The sequence below is a fragment of the Gymnoscopelus braueri genome (genome assembly GCF_963280865.1).
Source record: "Gymnoscopelus braueri genome assembly, chromosome: 17".
Taxonomy (NCBI): Eukaryota; Metazoa; Chordata; class Actinopteri; order Myctophiformes; family Myctophidae; genus Gymnoscopelus; species Gymnoscopelus braueri.
In genome coordinates, this window is record NC_137617.1 from 493,672 (window position 1) to 512,380 (window position 18,709).

An 18,709-nucleotide genomic window follows, 5' to 3' on the forward strand; every position below is an offset into this window, starting at 1 on the left:
CAACCTCCTGGACTCCCACCAGTCTGGGTTCAAAGTGGGTCACTCGACCGAGACTGCCCTCCTGGCAGTGACGGAGTCGCTCCATGCCGCTAGAGCGAACTCTCTCTCCTCCGTCCTGATACTCCTGGACCTGTCTGCAGCGTTCGACACAGTGAACCATCAGATCCTCCTCTCCACCCTTGAGGGGATGGGTGTCTCAGGCTCTACACTCTCCCTGTTTGCATCCTACCTGACGGGTCGCTCCTACCAGGTGATGCTGAGAGGATCTGTGTCAGAACCACACAGACTCACTACTGGGGTTCCTTAAGGCTCGGTTCTGGGTCCTCTTCTTTTCTCTCTCTACACTACATCTCTTTTATCCAAAGCGACTTACAATAAGTGCATTCAACATAGGTAGGGAACAAAAACTAGATATACATGGTTTATATCCCTCAAACTATACATTTTATATCATTTTGGCATATATATGACACAGATCTACAAGCTGTTAGCCTGTAGATTGGCTATTTACACATAGCCTAGGTATAAAATAGGGCTAAAGTGGTTAATGTATGTTTTATAATATAATAATTAATATCTGCAAAGTAACTAAAGTTTTCAAAGATTGTACTGGAGTAAAAGTACAATATTTGCCTCTAAGATGTAGTGGAGTAAAAGTATAGAACATTGTTAATACTCCAGTAAGTTAGAAGTACCTCAAAATTGTACTTAAGTACAGTACTTACTTACTTCCACCACTGCGTTACACTGAATACAGAAGATATTCCTACCAGATTGCATTGTTGTGCTTAGGAAGAGAGAATCTCCTTGGGTTGAAAAATGTTTAAATATGTCAGTCAGAGAGTTGCTATTCCAACACAGTGTTGAGCACTCACTCAGGGATTCCTCTACAGTCCTGACTCCTGACCTTGACAGACAGGCGCTGCTGTGGAGGCAATTTGCATAATTTCCACAGCAACACACTCTAGAAGCCCTTTTTTTCCAAATACATGAGGATTTCCAGCTTGTTGGGAGTGATTAACGTATTAAGACCGGGAACGCATCTGTGTGTAATTTTGTTTTGTCTTTGGGCTATTAAAAAATAGCAGATATACAAGCTCATAGCGCGGCACTTGGTGCCGCGCTATGAGTTTGTATATCTGCTATTTTTTGGAAAAATCGTGGGAAATCTTGGGTCTTTGAATATGTATGTTTTTTTTTTGCTTCTGGGGATTCTACAACAGTTTCTTTAAAAAACCTATGTTGCCGTAGTAGTTGTAGTTGGACGTGGACCCCCATCTCAAAATATGTTGTTTCAGGGACCCCCAGCAGTTGTAACAGAGTAAAAAACTGTTCGCTTTAAAAAGGATATATTCAAAGATTTGCAAAAAAAAATCAAGATTTATCAAAAATAGCAGATCTACAAGCTCATAGCGCGGCACTCAGTGCCGCGCTATGAACTTGTATATCTGCTATTTTTTTATAGCCCAAAGACATCTTAAAATGACACGACTGATGCGTTCCCGGTCTTAAAGGGTTAAAAGGCTATGTTATCACCATTTCTCTGAGCTCAATCATCCTCTCGCCGGACATGAAAATACCCCGGGCTCCCCACATTGACCTTGGCCTCCTACTGGAAGCTCCACTTAGGTCTTATCTTTGCCTTCAAAGTCACTGGCTTTCTGGTCTTATCGTCCACTATGTGAGAGTGCTTTTGTTTTGTGGGCAGCAGCTGTAATCGGATGCAGAGGTAGACACGGAAATCCCCTCTTTAAAACCTGAGCTAAATGCTTGTTTATGCACTACTTGACTGTGAAATGTGGTGGGTTGTTAGTGCAATAAATGACGCCTAAAGCAGTGAAAGTGTTCATTTAACTCTGACAGTGTACAAAATGGATCCGCTATTTGTTTAAACACGTCTCTGGTGTGAAATGCACTATTCAATTCAATTTAAAAGTCAATGGTGCAGCAACAAGACTGTTAGACAAAAGAGCATAAAGGAAATCTTTGAAAAGAACATTTACATCACCATTCGTCATTAGTTTTACTGCTGGAATCTATGGCAGAAGGAATCTTTTTGTTAGCTTTGTTAACATCCCACGTTCAGAGAAAGTGCACGAACGCACCCACCATTTCAACTGGAGCTAAATAATTACATGAGCATAATGATTAAACACTATAGCCTCTGCTCCTCTCTCTCTTTAGATGGATCGACCCACATCACACGCACACACGCACACGACACACACACACACACACACACACACACACACACACACACACACACACACACACACACACACACACACACACACACCTTATCTTTGATCTATGTAAGAACGTGGCCTGTATTGGCAGATCAGTCTAAACATGTACTCTGGTCTATTTAGATTAGTGAACCGTAAAAAAAAACTGTGTGTGTGTGCGTGTGTGTGTGCACGTGGATTTGTGTGTGTGCATGTGTGTGCGTGTGCACGTGTGTGATTAGTTGTATGAAAGCAGGTCTGCAGCTCTCTGATAGCTTCTCTCTCCCCCTCAATGCTTCCATCCGCAACAATGGCAGGTTTGAAGTGACAACGCTATAGCGGCGAGTGGTCCATGCTCTCTCTCTGTGTGTGTGTGTGTGTGTGTGTGTGAGAGTGAGTGAGTACTATGCTCCTAAGGGTGAGTTCAGCTAAAAGTGAGACTGGCAGCTCTCTGATTGTCAGGTTTTCATTGCCTGATACTGTGTAGGAAATACAAGATTTACACTCGACAAGATCTGAACACTGCTCACCTCTCTCTCTCTCTCTCTCTCTCTCTCTCTCTCTCTCTCTCTCTCTCTAACCAGGGCCCAGTATCCAAATGTGGGCGGGCTTATCACCTTATTTGGAGCAATGACGTACAAGGAAGCACTGCTCTGATTGGTTCGTGAACTAGGAAGCACTGCTCTGATTGGTTTAGGTCTAACCAATAGAGTCCGTTTGGATCTTTTTGTAACCGCCCCTTGGAAAAAAATCTATCGTTGATAGGGACCAGACTAATATCCACGCAGTGTGTCGTGTGATATTGTCTGGCCACGCGAGGCTAGCTCTCTCTCTCTCTCTCTCATTTAGTGTGACACAGTCACAGTAGGTACTCAGGTACTGTACTTACGTACAAGTTTGAGGTACTTTTACTTTACTGGAGTATTTCCAATTTACAATACATTTACTTCCACTCCACTACATCTCAGAGGCAGATATTGTACTTTTACTCCACTGCAATTATTTTAAAATTTTAGTTACTATGTTACTTTGTAGATTTTGATTATTATTACAAAACCTACATTAACCACTTCGGCCCTACATACATTTCAGCCATTTGAAAATAGCTACATCTATCTACATCGATCTACAAGCTCACAATGTGTCGCATTGTGACGCATTGTGAGATCTGCTATTTTCAAAAGATTTGTATACATTTTATACAGTTTAACACTCGTGAAATGGGACCTTCTGCATAATGAGTACTGTTTTACTTTTGGTACCAATACTTTTGTACTTTTACTCAAGTATTTTTTTAATACAGGACTTTTACTTTTGAAAACAGGACTTTAACAGAGTATTTCTACATTGCAGTATTGATACTTTTACTTAAGTAAAAATTTTAAAATGTGAGTACTTTTTACACCACTGCCTATACTCCACTGGGAGCGATGGGCCTAAGTAATTAAGTAATTATTTAGTGTAACAGGTTCTAAAACAATAATATTTTTAGATGAACAGTCATGATATACACGTTGACAGTGTTCCTCTGAAGTGGTTTAGTGATTGTTGGGGAAGTGAAGGATAAAGTTAGAGAGGTTTTTAAGGTGAGCTCTGTTCTCACCTTTAAGAAAGGAAAGCTTTCAGTCTGCGTTGTGCCTGAAGACCATGTCTCATCACATTCCATTTAAAGGGTGTAGAAATGTCAGACTGTGCAAAGTGTGGCTATTTTGCACATCCTGCAGTCCTGCAAACCTTTAAAACCCTGAACTCTGTGTTTCTAAGCTATGTGTCTTCTCCTTAAGAGAGGACTAAAAACCTACCTTTTTAACAAAGCATTTTTTTCTTGTTTTACCTCTAGGCTTTATGCCCTCATGTTTTAAATGATTTGTTTCATGTTTTTTAATGTGATGTGATGATTCATGCATTTGCCTATTGTAGCACTTTGCGATTTTCACAAATATAGAGTGCATTATAAAGAAAATTATATTATTATTGTTATTGTTATTGTTATTGTTATTGTTATTGTTATTAGTATTAGTATTAGTATTAGTATTAGTATTAGTATTATTATTATTATTATTAAAAGCTATTCTGAAAATCCTGAGTTGATTGTCCGGCACTGCTCTCTGTCTCACAGAAAGGGCTTCGATACAGTATTCATTTAGCAGAGGTACAGTATGATAAAGCAAAACTATAAAGGCCTGAATGATTGAACGTCTTATCCGTTTCACCTTAGGTAATAGTTGGGAAATAGTTGCATTTAATCATATTAATAGCTTGTAATACCACATTAATCACAGGAAACAACATCCTATGAATGAATGACTGCTTTACAACGGTTTCCAATCACATCAGCAGCAGAATTTAGAGTACTGAAATGAATGAATGAATGACCACGGTTCCTAATCACCGTGTAGCAGAACATAAAGCACACAACTGAGAGAGAGGGCTAAACTCGTCAATGCACTTTCAAGGAATTTGATGTTCAAATGGGCCTGTTGGCTTATATGGTGTGAATTTGTCCTTGTGTTATATGTCTGTCTCTCTCTCTCTCTCTCTCTCTCGCACGCACGCACAGTGCTCTGTGGGGAATACATTTCACATGTCACAAGAAAAAAAATAGACACGTCTTTGTCCATCATGAAACCTTGATCCAAATGCTTTCCACACATCAAAGCAGTACAGTATGTTCCTTACATAACATGGATGTCTTTCTCTCATACAAACTAACTATTTCTAACAAGGAGAAGCTGCCTGTTCTTTTGTAAAAAGTTTTGGAGACACTGATTGGAGTTCAGCTCCTGTTCCAGCCAGCTCTGCTAGTTTCATCATCCTGGCAAGAACCTTTGTATTGTTAATGAAGTGAGACAGGAACCAGGCTGGCATCGGTACAAAGACATGGACATGGACTCTGTCTGCCATCCTGAGCTGAATCCTGCTTCACATCAGGGCTGCTATGGAGTATAGTCAGCCTATTCTAGTTGGAGGGCCTTTGATGATATGGTAGCACAGTCACTCAAAATACCTCAAAACTGAAGCTGAAAAAGTATTCTTCTTTTTTTTCACTGACGAAGGTCCCAGGACAGAAACGTGTGCTTATTTGAGATCTGGTACTGCAGACATCATTTTGATAATAACAGTGCAAAACATTTCTTCCCAAAAGCAGCCCGATTTGTCAGCAAAATGAGCCTTAATCCCCCAGAAGGAAAAAATCCACTCCCTCTCAAGTAGCAACAGCACTGTCAAGAACACCCGAGGCAAAAACTGTTGTGAAAGAACTTAAAAAGAACAAGCCTCAAGGCATTTTCTTGTCTTAATTTCCTGACAGTAAATACAGTAAAACCCTGAGAGGAAAAGTGAATAGATTGATTTAAAACTCAAATTAGACATTTTTACCACTACATCACACTCACACCCCAACAAACAGCCTCTCTGGATGTTTGAATGACACTTCTTTGTTATGGTGAGATGCAGTTGACATGTGTGTGATAATTTTGTCATTATGTTTCTACTGTATCAATTCAGCTTTGACGGATGCAGAATAAGCATTTTGGAGACAAATTGTTCTTAAAGGAGAATTTTGGACTAAGTTTTTCTTACCTTTTCTATGATGTTATGATATCTTAGGATGAATGGTACAGTAGAACATTTTCATAACTCCATCCTGGGTCCGCCACAGCTTAAAACGTGCGCGGATAGGCCTTGCGTTAGATCACATATTTTAATAGCTTTTCTTCTTTTTTTTTTTTTTTGATCTCGCTTGACGAGATTGAAATCTCGAGATTTCAATCTCGTCTAGCGAGACTTAGTTTGCGCGCACGTTTTAAGCTGTGGCGGACCCGGGATGGAGTTATGACATTTTTCTACTGCACCATTCATCCTAAGATATCATATCATAGAAAATGTAAGAAAAACTTAGTCCAAAATTCTCCTTTAAGGAGAGAAATTGTTCTTCTTAGTTCCTTCACAGGTGTTACCAATGATACTAATGGGTCCAATTGGTTCCATTTCTACACTCTCAGAGTTATGGGGGTCCTTAAAATTAAAAGGTTTGAGAACCACTGTGCTACACTAAATGGAACAGAGCCTTCATTAGAATCATTGGTAACACCTGTGAAGGAAGTAAGGAAGCGGCCAAATTAAATATGGCTGCTGTGCATAGAGCCTATAGCGAAACAAACGAGTTGACCTACAAGGTAGAGACAGTCACCAGAGAGGAGGAGCAAACCCCTTTTGTCCTTCTGAATCAGAAACAGACGAGGTAAAGGACTCCATCACATCTTGTGGACTATTACAAATCAGAGGCCAACATTGACATGGGAGAGATGTCCACTGCAGTGCTGGTCAGAGGGGAAAGTGGAACACAGCGCTGGCACTCATCCCCAATGTGTCACTATGAGTCTACCAGTGGTGTAAAGTAACTAAGTACAATTACGTAAGTACTGTACTTACGTACAATTTTGAGGTATTTTTTTTTACTTGAGTATTTCCAATTTTCAATACTTCTACTTCTACTCCACTACATCTCAGAGGAAAATATCGTACTTTTACTCCACTACAATCATTTGAGAATTTGAGTTACTAGTTACTTTTTAGATTTAGATTTGTATTACTAAACATACATTAACCACTTAAGCTCTCTCTATATTTTGGCTATTTGAAAATCTGCAAGCTCACAACACGTCACAATGCGACGCATTGTGAGCTTGTAGATCTGCTATTTTTAAAAGAATGTTATACATTTTGAAAAATGAAAACTGGAAATGGGACATTTGCATAATGAGTACTTTTACTTTTGGTAATTTAAGTTTGATGCCAATACTTTTGTACTTTTACTCAAGTAAATTTTGAATTCCGGATTTTTACTTGTAACCGAGTATTTATACATTGCAGTATTGATACTTTTACTTAAGTAAAACATTTGAGTATTTTTTCCACCACTGGAGACCACTATGTCTATTTGTGAGAATGTGTTGCCACAGTGCCTTGTGAGAGGCTGTTCTGCCTCACCAGGCCATGTTGTGCAAAATAATAATAACTAGAAAAAGTGCTCCTCGGAGCACAGGTCTCCGCCAGGTCAGATATCGGCCTCATGGTGGCGCTATAACAGGCCCATGTGAAAAATTTGGGGCAGAGGTTCGGTGCCGGAGATTAGCTGCTCACTAGGCTGCCCTAGCGTGTCTCATATCTGGCATAGAGGGGCGGGTTCAAAATCTCCGCAGAAAAAATCTGTGAGATCCCATTGGTTCACCGATCTGTCCGTCAGCCCCCGCCCCTCCTCCTCCCCAATGTGTAGCACTCTGGTTGGTTGGGGAAATGAAACACTTCCTATTCCAGTCGCGTCAACTGGCTGGTCCAGGCTCTTATTTTTTAGCAAAAAATAAAAGCCTGGAGATCGAGGCTAGCTGCTCACAGACAGATGGAAGGACGGACGGACGGACGGACGGACGGACAGACAGACAGACAGGGGGTAAAACATACTCTCTTTAATAAACTTTATTTGTATAGCACCTTTCATGACATGAAATGCAGCTCAAAGTGATTTACAGAGCAAGAATACAATTACAATTACAACTAATTTAACATTAAAATAATTAAATAAAATGAAATATAGGGCAGCTTGTCATCAACAGACTCTGCTCTGCCTCAGTGACAGTCACCAAGGATAAGAAGACCCAAGTCTCTATGGCGATAGAAGATTCAATATTCACACTATTCAGTGAGATTACATTCACAGTCGTTGTCGTTCACTCTCATCGAAACAGTACGGGCAGAGACCACCTCAAATCGTTGAGTAATGATCTTGTATTCTTGTGCAGTAATAATGTCATAGGTTTGTTCGGTGAACAAGATCCCAGTCCTTTCGTTCACTGACTGCATACAGAGATACAGTCTTCATGTTTCATTATTTTCTTCTTCTTTAGTGTAGAAACACTGGCTGACAGAATGTTCAAAGTGTTCAGGATCAAAGGTGAGTACAGGGTTGGTGGAGGATAAGCTAGCGTCAAGACACAACACAAATATCTCTCTATCGCTCTCTCTTTCTCCAGGACCTCTCTCTCTTCCATACTATCTTCTCTTTTTGCATGTTGTTCTTCTTTTCCTGTCTCTCATCCTTTTTTATGTCTCTGTTTTTTATCTCTCTCGTATTCAGTTGCAGTATTTCCCATTTCATCCTTTATTTTTCACCCACGGTTCTGTATCTGCTACTGTGGACAGACAGTCACAAATCACTCACTCACTCACTCACTGACTCACTCACTCTATTATTTAATTAATAGAACCCAGCATCACTATCAACCAGGATGCTGTTAACATTTTATAATATGTGCTGGTCATGTTTTATTATGCATCTCATTTACAGGTTGTCCCTGTTATAACTTTATACTAGTTACTTTGCAGATATACATAATTACATTACAAAACATACATTAACCACTTTAGCCATATTTTATACTTGAGCTATTTGAAAATAGCCTATCTACAAGCTCACAACGCGTCGCACCGCGGCACGTTGTGAGCTTGTAGATCTGCTATTTTCAAAATGTTTTGTACTTTTACTTTTGGTACTTTAAGTACATTTTGATACCAATACTTTTGTACTTCTACTCAAGTACATTTTGAATTCCGGACTTCCGTAACAGAGTATTTCTATATTGCGGTATTGATAGAGGTTATTATTATTTTTTAATGAACTGACATTTGTTTTTAGAGCAGCTGGCTTAAACACTGTGACAAAAGCTGCTAATATATCTATAAAATATAAAATATGTATTTATAAACCACTGTTAGGGGCTGTGTAGCGATCTTGAAGCGATCAGAGCGCTAAGAAGAGAAGCACATGACGTCTTTACCATAGAAATGGAAGTAAAATAAAAACAAGGGGAAAAAAACACTTCCTGTGGATACAGCCCCTAAGGGCGCGCTCCCACCAAGAGTTGGCTGGCCGCTGTTAAACGCAGGTTGTGCGCGGCCACAGTTTTTTGCAGCCAGTGGATTCTAAACAACGGGAGTGTCGCGCCTGTCACTCACTTTCAGGAGCCTCCCCGTAGCCCGCACTAACTCTAGCCGCACCGCCTGTGCCTGCTGCCTTGAGCACCATGTTGCTTCCTGAGTCTTGAGACGGTCCGCCTTCGACTCACCCGATTGGACAGACGGAGAAAATCAGCGCCTGCCTCCAGCATTTTTATGCTTAGTCGCGGAGAGCAGATAAACGCAAGGTCTGCGCGACTAGCGGAAAAATCTGCTCTTGCGTGAATCAACGCATTTGCATTGACAATGCATTGGCAGATTCTGCAAACAGCGGCCAGCCAACTCTTGGTGGGAGCGCGCCCTTAGGGCGCAGTCACACTGAACTGGAATTTTACCTATGAGGGCAGATTCTGCCAATGCTTTTCAATGGGAACGGAGCAGTTTGTTGGCATTCGCGGATTTCAGCAAAAAAAACGCTATGTTCCCATTGAAAAGCATTGGCAGAATCCGCTCTCAGTATGACTGCGCCCTTAGGCAGCCATACTGTATAATACTGAAATAGCATTTCACAAGGACAATCTTTGTTGATCACTCCGCACTTTCTTACACCCCACAAAGAACTCAAATGATGTTCCCTTCTCTGCATAGCTGACCTTGCAGACAACAGCAGCAGCCGATCGGTCACTCTGCACCTAGACTGAAAGAGTGAGCCCAATCGATGGTCTTGAAGGGCGGATCCAAACCCAGGAAGCTGGATTCCGGCGCAGCTTCCTATTGCTTCACCAATCTATGTCCCCGCCTCCCCTCCCCTCCGCCCCCCCCCCCCCCCGGCCTGTGTACGGAACACGCTGACGTCACCAAATTTAGAGCGACGCCCCTCTGCACTCTGATTGGTTAGGAGATAACAAGGTTTAGAGACCGCCGTTCCTGCATGGTTCTCCCAGGCTTTTTTTCTATTGAAACAAAAAAAAAAAGGCATGGGTTTCCGAGCCTACTCTGCACCTGACCTGCACTTTCTTCCAGAAGTGAACATCTAGCAGAGGGACGATGACCTACGGAGGTCAACATAAAGCTAATCTTTAAACAAGAAGGGGGGGGGGGGGGGGTGATGGATGAGTCAGAATTTCATCATCTCCAGGAGGTTAACAACATCCCACACTAATTCATGGTGCTATCATCTTCCTCACCCATGGAGCAGCTGGAGTCATGACTGCTGGCGCCCACACCTGACCTGTAATGCATTTAATCCAAGGGCCAAGTAACCGGCGCCGGAATCGAAGCTCTCTTCCGGGTTCTCTTACAGCATGCAGTTCCTATTAATGGCCCAGCAGATTTAGCTATTTCACCGTCTACCGGTTGCAATATAATATACTGTCAATGCAAGTGAATGAGGTTTTGGCCGGACTTTAAACTTGGTTTTATCACCTTAGTAAACATTTTCATTAACATGTTATGTTTTCAATCGCTAGTTTAAAGTCTTTTTTAAATCATCATGATATGTGTTTAGTAAATTATGGTCCCATTAATTAAAAAAAAATATGAAAAGGTAGGGTATGTTTCTAGGGTTTCTACTGGTTCTACCGAGTGAAGACCCGCCCTTGCTGCAGTTGCAGCCAATAGCAGTCGTTTCTGGTAGCATTTCGGGACTGGAAGTTGAAACAAGATAGATAGATAGATAGATAGATAGATAGATAGATATAGACTACTGAACTACAGAATGATGGAGTCACATATAACGAATGTACATTTGGTGTGGTTGCTTGCATGGAGTGAAACATTGTAAAAAGAGTAAAAAGAGTAAAATAATGTCATGTAAAATAAAGTATTGAAGTAGCAGGAGTGATGAATGGAACATTAAACCACTCTCCACCTCATAGGGTATTTATTGCACAGCTTTCATTGATTTATTTCTTCCATGTCTTTTGATGTCCATAAATGTACTGTGTTGGCAAACTGGAGCAAAACCTCTATGCATGAATATTGTCTGCTATTGTACAATGTATAGGCCTCTAATACGCATCAGTGATTTGATACACAACAGTGAACGTGAACATGAACATGAACGTGTGTGCGTGTGCGTGCGCGTGCAGTGTGCTAGACTTCTTTGGTCTCCTGCCTCTCGCACATTTTGATGTTAGTAATTGATTCTGGGACGTTTTGCTGACCGTCTTCCTTTTGTGGTGTGGAGGACTTTCAGTACATTCAGTCTGTATTGCTGAGGGGAAAACATAAATCACATGGGAATAAACTAAACTGGTTCTTCTCCAATTAGGCTTTCCTCCAGTCAACATTTGGGATCCTAATTGGCCAGTTTGGTAATATGAAGGGTAAAAAAGAGGGAATTATTAAATGTTTCTATATTTATTGTATTGACTTTGCATTTATGACTGTGGCTGTTGAGTAATATTCGGCTTTAAATCTTCTTTATGCTCTTAGATACTTGGGTGGAATGAATTATCACTGAAATGTGGTTTGAGGCCATAAACGTTTCAGACAAACCAAATATTGATGGAAATAAAGTCTGACGCTGAGAAGAAACCCTGAGAGGAGAGAAATATATAAATCATAAAACCCTCTGGTGAGATGATGTATTTTCAGGCCAAAAGCATGTCCCACACGCACGCACAGCATCTGACGTGGCATGTTATCAAGCTTTACAGGAAAAACTTGTGAATGTAATGAGTTTGGATGATTGATTTGATTGATTGAATATTTTATTAGTCAAAAAATGTAAACATCATAATTACATTTATAATACTTTGTCTAAAAGGTCTGTCCAAAAAAAGTCCTTGTGGTCTTGTTTCCATTGAGGTCCTTGGTATTCAGTTCATATGTAGTAGCAACCAAACAGTTCAAATATCAACACAAAATACAGAGAAAATAACACGATGTACAAACAAAAAGATGCATAAAAAGACAAAAATGGGGGGGGGGGGTCGTCTGTCTAACGGGAAAATGGTGCTACCTCCTTTTTTTGCCTCCAGAAAGGTGAGGTTTTAAGGCCGTTTTAAATGAGCCCAGTGAACTGCATTTTTTGAGGGATGGGGTTAGACTATTCCAAACCTTGGTGCTAGTGCTGTAGAAGGAGAATTTGCCCATGTTTGTTTTATGGGTGGGTGGTACCAGATTGTTGTTAACGCTCCCTCTAGTTTCGTGACTGTGGGTGTCAATAACTTTTTGGAGGCATTTAAACAGATATGCGGGTATAGGGGGCATTTCGGGAAAATTAGCATTTACAATTTTGAAGACCAATCCCATTTTTTGTTGTTTGACCCTGTCTTCTACCCTGAGCCAGCCTAGGCTGGCAAAATGAGTGGGAGAGAGGTGGGTCATGGGCCCCAGTCTGAGAAGTAGTCGAATGAGTTTGTTTTGGGAGGTTTGAAGCTTAGTCTTCAGTGACACTGAGAGGTGTTGAAGAGGTGCAAGCATAATCAAAAAGGGGCTGAATCAGGGCCCCTGAGAGGGTCCTGAGGGTATTCTTGTTGACAAAAGAGGAAACTCTAGTTCTCTGGTTTACTCTTTTGACCACGTTTGTAGCCATGCTTTCACCTGTCAGAAATGTGTCAAGAATACATCCCAAATAGGTAATCTCTTCTTTGCTAGAGATGATTGTGTCGTCAACTTTGACCTTGAAATCATTTACATTCATCTTACTGAGGGAATGTTTGGTCCCAAAGAGAATGGATTCAGTTTTCCCACGTGTATAGTGACAGTTTGTTATCGATAAGCCAAGTACGGATTTTGGAGAGTTCAGAGCTGAGAGCTTCCTCAACTTGCAACTTGTCCTCACCTGAGATCAGGAGTGCTGAGTCATCAGTGAACAGGAATAGTTTGCAGTTATAGGCAGCATTCATGTCGTTAATGTATAGAAGGAACAGTAACGACCCTAGAATGCTGCCTTGAGGAACCCTGCAGCTCACCGGGAGGGATGAGGACATGGTTCTGTTGACGTCAACCACTTGTTCTCTACCCTCCAAGTAAGATCTCATCCAATGAACGTGCAGAAACACGCCAAGTCAACAAAACAGTGTTCAGAACATGCCCTGTAATGTCAGGGTGGAGAAAAGTGCTCCATACAGTTTAGGTCAGGATGCAATCAGTTTATAGTGAACGTAGAATGCAGTAACTTGCTCATACTGTACAGTCGAATTAGACAGCTGAGGAGAAAACCACAATTACAGGCCAGTTTAGTCATGGCTACATGATTGTACAATCCACAGGGCCCTATTTTGCATGTCTTATGACTTAACTGAAGACCTGCCGTGGCCAATGCTGTTTTGCTATTTTGAGTGACCAAACAGCATTGGCCACGACCTCCAAGTCTTAAGTTAAGTCATAAGGTACTTAAGACGTGCAAAATAGGGCCCAGAGTATTAATTTAACTATCATGGACAAATTAATTAATTTTACTGTGTAAGAAGGAGTATCGTTCAGCCCAACACATTATGAAGACACTTTCTGCTTAGCTGTGATCTTGGCAGGTACCTCAACTCCTGAATGATGCAAAGGTTTACCATTGATTCATTGATCTGGCATTCTGAGGGATTGGCTGGACATAAGAGAATAGCAGTGTTTGCTGAGGTGCTTATAGGACTTAATGTAACAGTAGTATTTACAGACAAACTGTTGGCAGCTCTGAAAATGTTAAGACACTATTGCAGCTTGGCATGGAAATTCATAAATACATAAATATTCTAAAATTGGAAAACAATCAGATATTTAATGACAAAGCTCTACAAGTGGTTGTACAATTTAAATGACAGAATGATGCAGGATGGGTGCGTTCATGACTTGTTGCCCAGTGACTGTAAAGGCCCACTGAAAGCTTTCTGTGTCTACCGAGGGGGTCTGAATAATTATGCAAGGCCTTTTAGGCCATCATTTAATTTAAATAAATACATAAATACTGGGGCCAGGTTCATTAGAAACAGTTGAAAGTGCCACACCTGATGACAATATAATGAACCAACCAATGTCCAACTGGATGCTTCCCAGTGTTTTGCTCTCTCCTAGCAACATGAGAACGTTTGGATGAAAACATGTAGAATCAAGGTGGCAGGAAGATCATTGGGGCTAAACTGCATCGAATACTGCTTACACACAGATATTATCTAAAAGAGAGAGAGAGCAACGTTTTACACATGCTTTTATATGGGCAATTTTAACTCCATGGACGAGTTAACTCATCGAATTCTGCCAAGGCGCAGCCTGCCGGCGACGAGTTTGGATGAGTTTTCATTCTCTAATTGCGCTGTTCTCTGTCACCCGAGTGATCAGGTTCACTTTCCACTCACCCGGATCCGGAAATAACGTCATCCGAAGATTTCCGCCTCCGTCCACTTCCTGTTTAATGGTTTCCTGGAAATGCCTATATCTTGGGTTGATTTTATCTCCACTATTGTTAGCGAGACATCCTATTTTCAACATGATCTAAACAAAGGGAGGGACAGCTCCGGTTATATATTTATTTTTCTAGACAACGATCAGTGATCCTCTTTGTGTTTACCAACGGTCTGACAAGCGATCATAATGTATATAAATGTTCTGTGGCCAGTTGGGGAGGTGGGAAAGACGTGCATTTTTTACGGTAGATGTATGGAGTTACATTTGTGTCTTTATTAACCAAACAAAAGAAAAACATTTGAGAGAGAAAAAATATAAACAGAGCAAAGAATAGTTTTGAAAGAAAACGAATTAAAACAGCAAGCAAAAAATTATAATTTGTAAGCAAAGGAAATTATATAAACAGAACAAAAAATATTTTTAATTAAAACAAATTAAAAACGCAATCAAAAAAATATATTTGCAAGCAAAAAAATATAAGATTTGAAAGAAAATAAAAAATAATTGAGAACAAAACTTTTAAAATTCAAGAGTAAAAAAATAAGGAAAAACGGTTTAAACTACATAAAACAAAATACTTAGTAAAATGTTTGGGTAATCAAATGTGTTGCGCTAAATAAAATGTTTTTAATGTTTTTTTTCCTCATTTGCGAATGAAAGTTGTTTTTTCTGATTGCAAAATGCCTTCTCTCTCAAAACCTATGTCTTTGGTCTCGATTTTTTTTTTCTCTCTCTTGGATTTGTTTGTGTGAGGGGTTAAAGTTCAGAAGGCGGGTCCTACGCTGATAGATGTAAGACACCTCTCCATTGGTCACTTGGAGTCTGAGTGACAGCTCCCCCTTCCTTATGTAGCTTGTTGAATGCAGGGATGGAGGTGTGTTACGGCCACCATGGTTTTTTGATTATTATTATTATTAGCAGTTTGCAAAAAAAACTAAAAAACATGAAAGTATAATGCAAGGTCAGCTAAGAGTATTTAAAACCTAAGAAAGATGACTTGTTTCCATTGGGGTCCTTTGTACTCAATTCATAGAGACATTTAATGACAGACAGATATACACTACTATGCAAAACATCATAAAAACAAAAACAAAAAAAATATGTACAGTAAACAGTTTGAGTAAACAGATTGATGGAATACTTTATTAACAGTAGGATACAGAGGTACAATTGTACAATGATTGTTATAAGGATAACACAAAAAGGCTTGTTTCCATTGTGGTCCTCTGGGACTGAGGTCAGAGCTCCATTCCAGCTCTGGACGCTACACTATTCGTTACAATATTGAGCATTTTAGGCTATTAGCAATTCAGATGATTCCCTAATGTTAGGTTTCTGTTCTACTTACAGTTTGTGATCTGTATTTAAAATTGTTGTATTGTTGTTACTGTTATAGTAGGCCAGTGGTTCCCAAACTTGGGATCGGGACCCTCAGAGGGGGTCCCCAGATTAGCTTAATGGGCAACATTGTTTTCTCTCTCAACAGTAAACAAACCAACCTATACAGTATAAGTGTATACAGGGTAACACATTTCTAAAGTGACAATTTAATGACTTTTAAGACCTTTTTAAGGCATTGTGCGCTTGAAGTTCGGCTATTTTCACAATATTTATCTGTGGAACTGAGTCAAACTAAATCTAATGCCTGGGTCAGGGTGGGTGGTCCCCACTTCAAGTATGATTATTTTGGGGGGTCCCCAGTTCAAATATGATTATTTTAGGGATTCACAGCCTCGGAACCCTTTGAAATTATAAAATAAAGCTACATTATTTTATGTTATATTCGTTATTCTAATTAAGGCAAGGCTGAAGTGACTGGTCTATTGGCCAGGCCCATTCCAGATAGACTGCTTTGGAAACGTTTCGTCTGATAGTGTGCTTCAGGCTGTGAATCCCTAAAATAATCATATTTGAACTGGGGACCCCCCAAAATAATCATACTTGAACTGGGGACCACCCACCCTGACAAGCACTTGAAATTGTAGGCATTAGATTTAGTTTGACTCGGTTCCACAGATAAATATTGTGAACATAGTCATTAAATTGTCACTTTAGAAATGTGTTACCCTGTATACACTTATACTGTATAGGTTGGTTTGTTTATTGTTGAGAGAGAAAACAATGTTGCCCATTAAGCTAATCTGGGGACCCCCTCTGAGGGTCCCGATCCCAAGTTTGGGAACCACTGGCCTACTATAACAGTAACAACAATACAACAATTTTAAATACAGATCACAAACTGTAAGTAGAACAGAAACCTAACATTAGGGAATCATCTGAATTGCTAATAGCCTAAAATGCTCAATATTGTAACGAATAGTGTAGCGTCCAGAGCTGGAATGGAGCTCTGACCTCAGTCCCTAAGGACCACAATGGAAACGAGCCTTTTTGTGTTATCCTTATAGCAATCATTGTACAATTGTACCGTATCCTACTGTTAATAAAGTATTCCATCAATCTGTTTACTCAAACTGTTTACTGTACATATTTTTTTTGTTTTTGTTTTTTATGATGTTTTGCATAGTAGTGTATATCTGTCTGTCATTAAATGTCTCTATGAATTGAGTACAAAGGACCCCAATGGAAACAAGTCATCTTTCTTGGGTTTTAAATACTCTTAGCTGACCTTGCACTATACTTTCATGTTTTTTAGTTTTTTTTGGCAAACTGCTAATAATTCAATCAATCAAAAAACCATGCTGGCCGTAACACACCTCCATCCCTGCATTCAACAAGCAAGGAAGGGGGAGTTGTCACTCAGATTCCAAGTGACCAATGGAGAGGTGTCTTACATCTATCAGCGTAGGACCCGCCTTCTGAACTTTAACCCCTCACACAAACAAATCCAAGAGAGAGAAAAAAAAAATCGAGACCAAAGACATAGGTTTTGAGAGAGAAGGCATTTTGCAATCAGAAAAAACAACTTTCATTCGCAAATGAGGAAAAAAAACATTAAAAACATTTTATTTAACACACAACACATTTGATTACCCAAACATTTTACTAAGTATTTTGTTTTATGTAGTTTAAACCGTTTTTCCTTATTTTTTTACTCTTGAATTTTAAAAGTTTTGTTCTCAATTATTTTTTCTTTTCTTTCAAATCTTATATTTTTTTGCTTGCAAATATATTTTTTTGATTGCGTTTTTAATTTGTTTTAATTAAAAATATTTTTTGTTCTGTTTATATAATTTCCTTTGCTTACAAATTATAATTTTTTGCTTGCTGTTTTAATTTGTTTTCTTTCAAAACTATTCTTTGCTCTGTTTATATTTTTTCTCTCTCAAATGTTTTTCTTTTGTTTGGTTAATAAAGACACAAATGTAACTCCATATAGATGCTGTTTTCAGCGTGCCTGTGACATGGAAAGTTAACTCACGGGTGAAAACTTTTTCCCTCTGGTGGTCGGCCATGGAAACTGTTTGTCTACACACACGATCCGACGATAGGCCATAGTGGATCAACATTTTCTGTGACCAGTTGAAAAGGTATAAAACACGAAAACACTGGCAGTGGGTGAGTTTATTACTCTGGCAGTGAGAGAGTTAAGATGTGCCCTTAAAGGAGGACACCCATTTTCAACCTATCTTGATCATCATCATTTTGGTCCTTTTTGGTGAGCCAGTACGGTGCAACAGCAGTGGAAGGAATTAATTGTAATCATCATTATCTAATAATTTGCAGTGGTGGAAGAAGTACTCAGATATTTTACTTAAAGGACAACTTTGTTTTTTTTACAACCAAGGTTTATGTTTTAGATTGTAATTAAAGTAAATAAAAGATGAGTGTTATTTTTTTTTTTACTGCTTTCTATAGTTTTAGTAATTTTCGCGACCTTTTTTACAGTGGGCGGGGGCATTCTGTCCGGTGGCTAAATATGTGCTTTTTTACACAATAACCCAGCGTTTTCTTTGTTATTATTTACAGTAGCTCTGTAACTGAACTGAACTGAACTGTAAAAATGATTGCGAAAATTGCTAAAACTATAGAAAGCAGTAAATGAAAAAAAAATAACACTCATCTTTTATTTACTTTGATTACAAGCTAAAATATAAACCTTGGTTGTAAAAAAACAAAGTTGTCCTTTAAGTAGAAGTAACTCTGTTACAAGTAAAAGGCCTGTGTTCAAAATGTTACTTGAGTAAAAGTACCAAAGTAGTGGCATCAAAATATACTTAATGTACCAA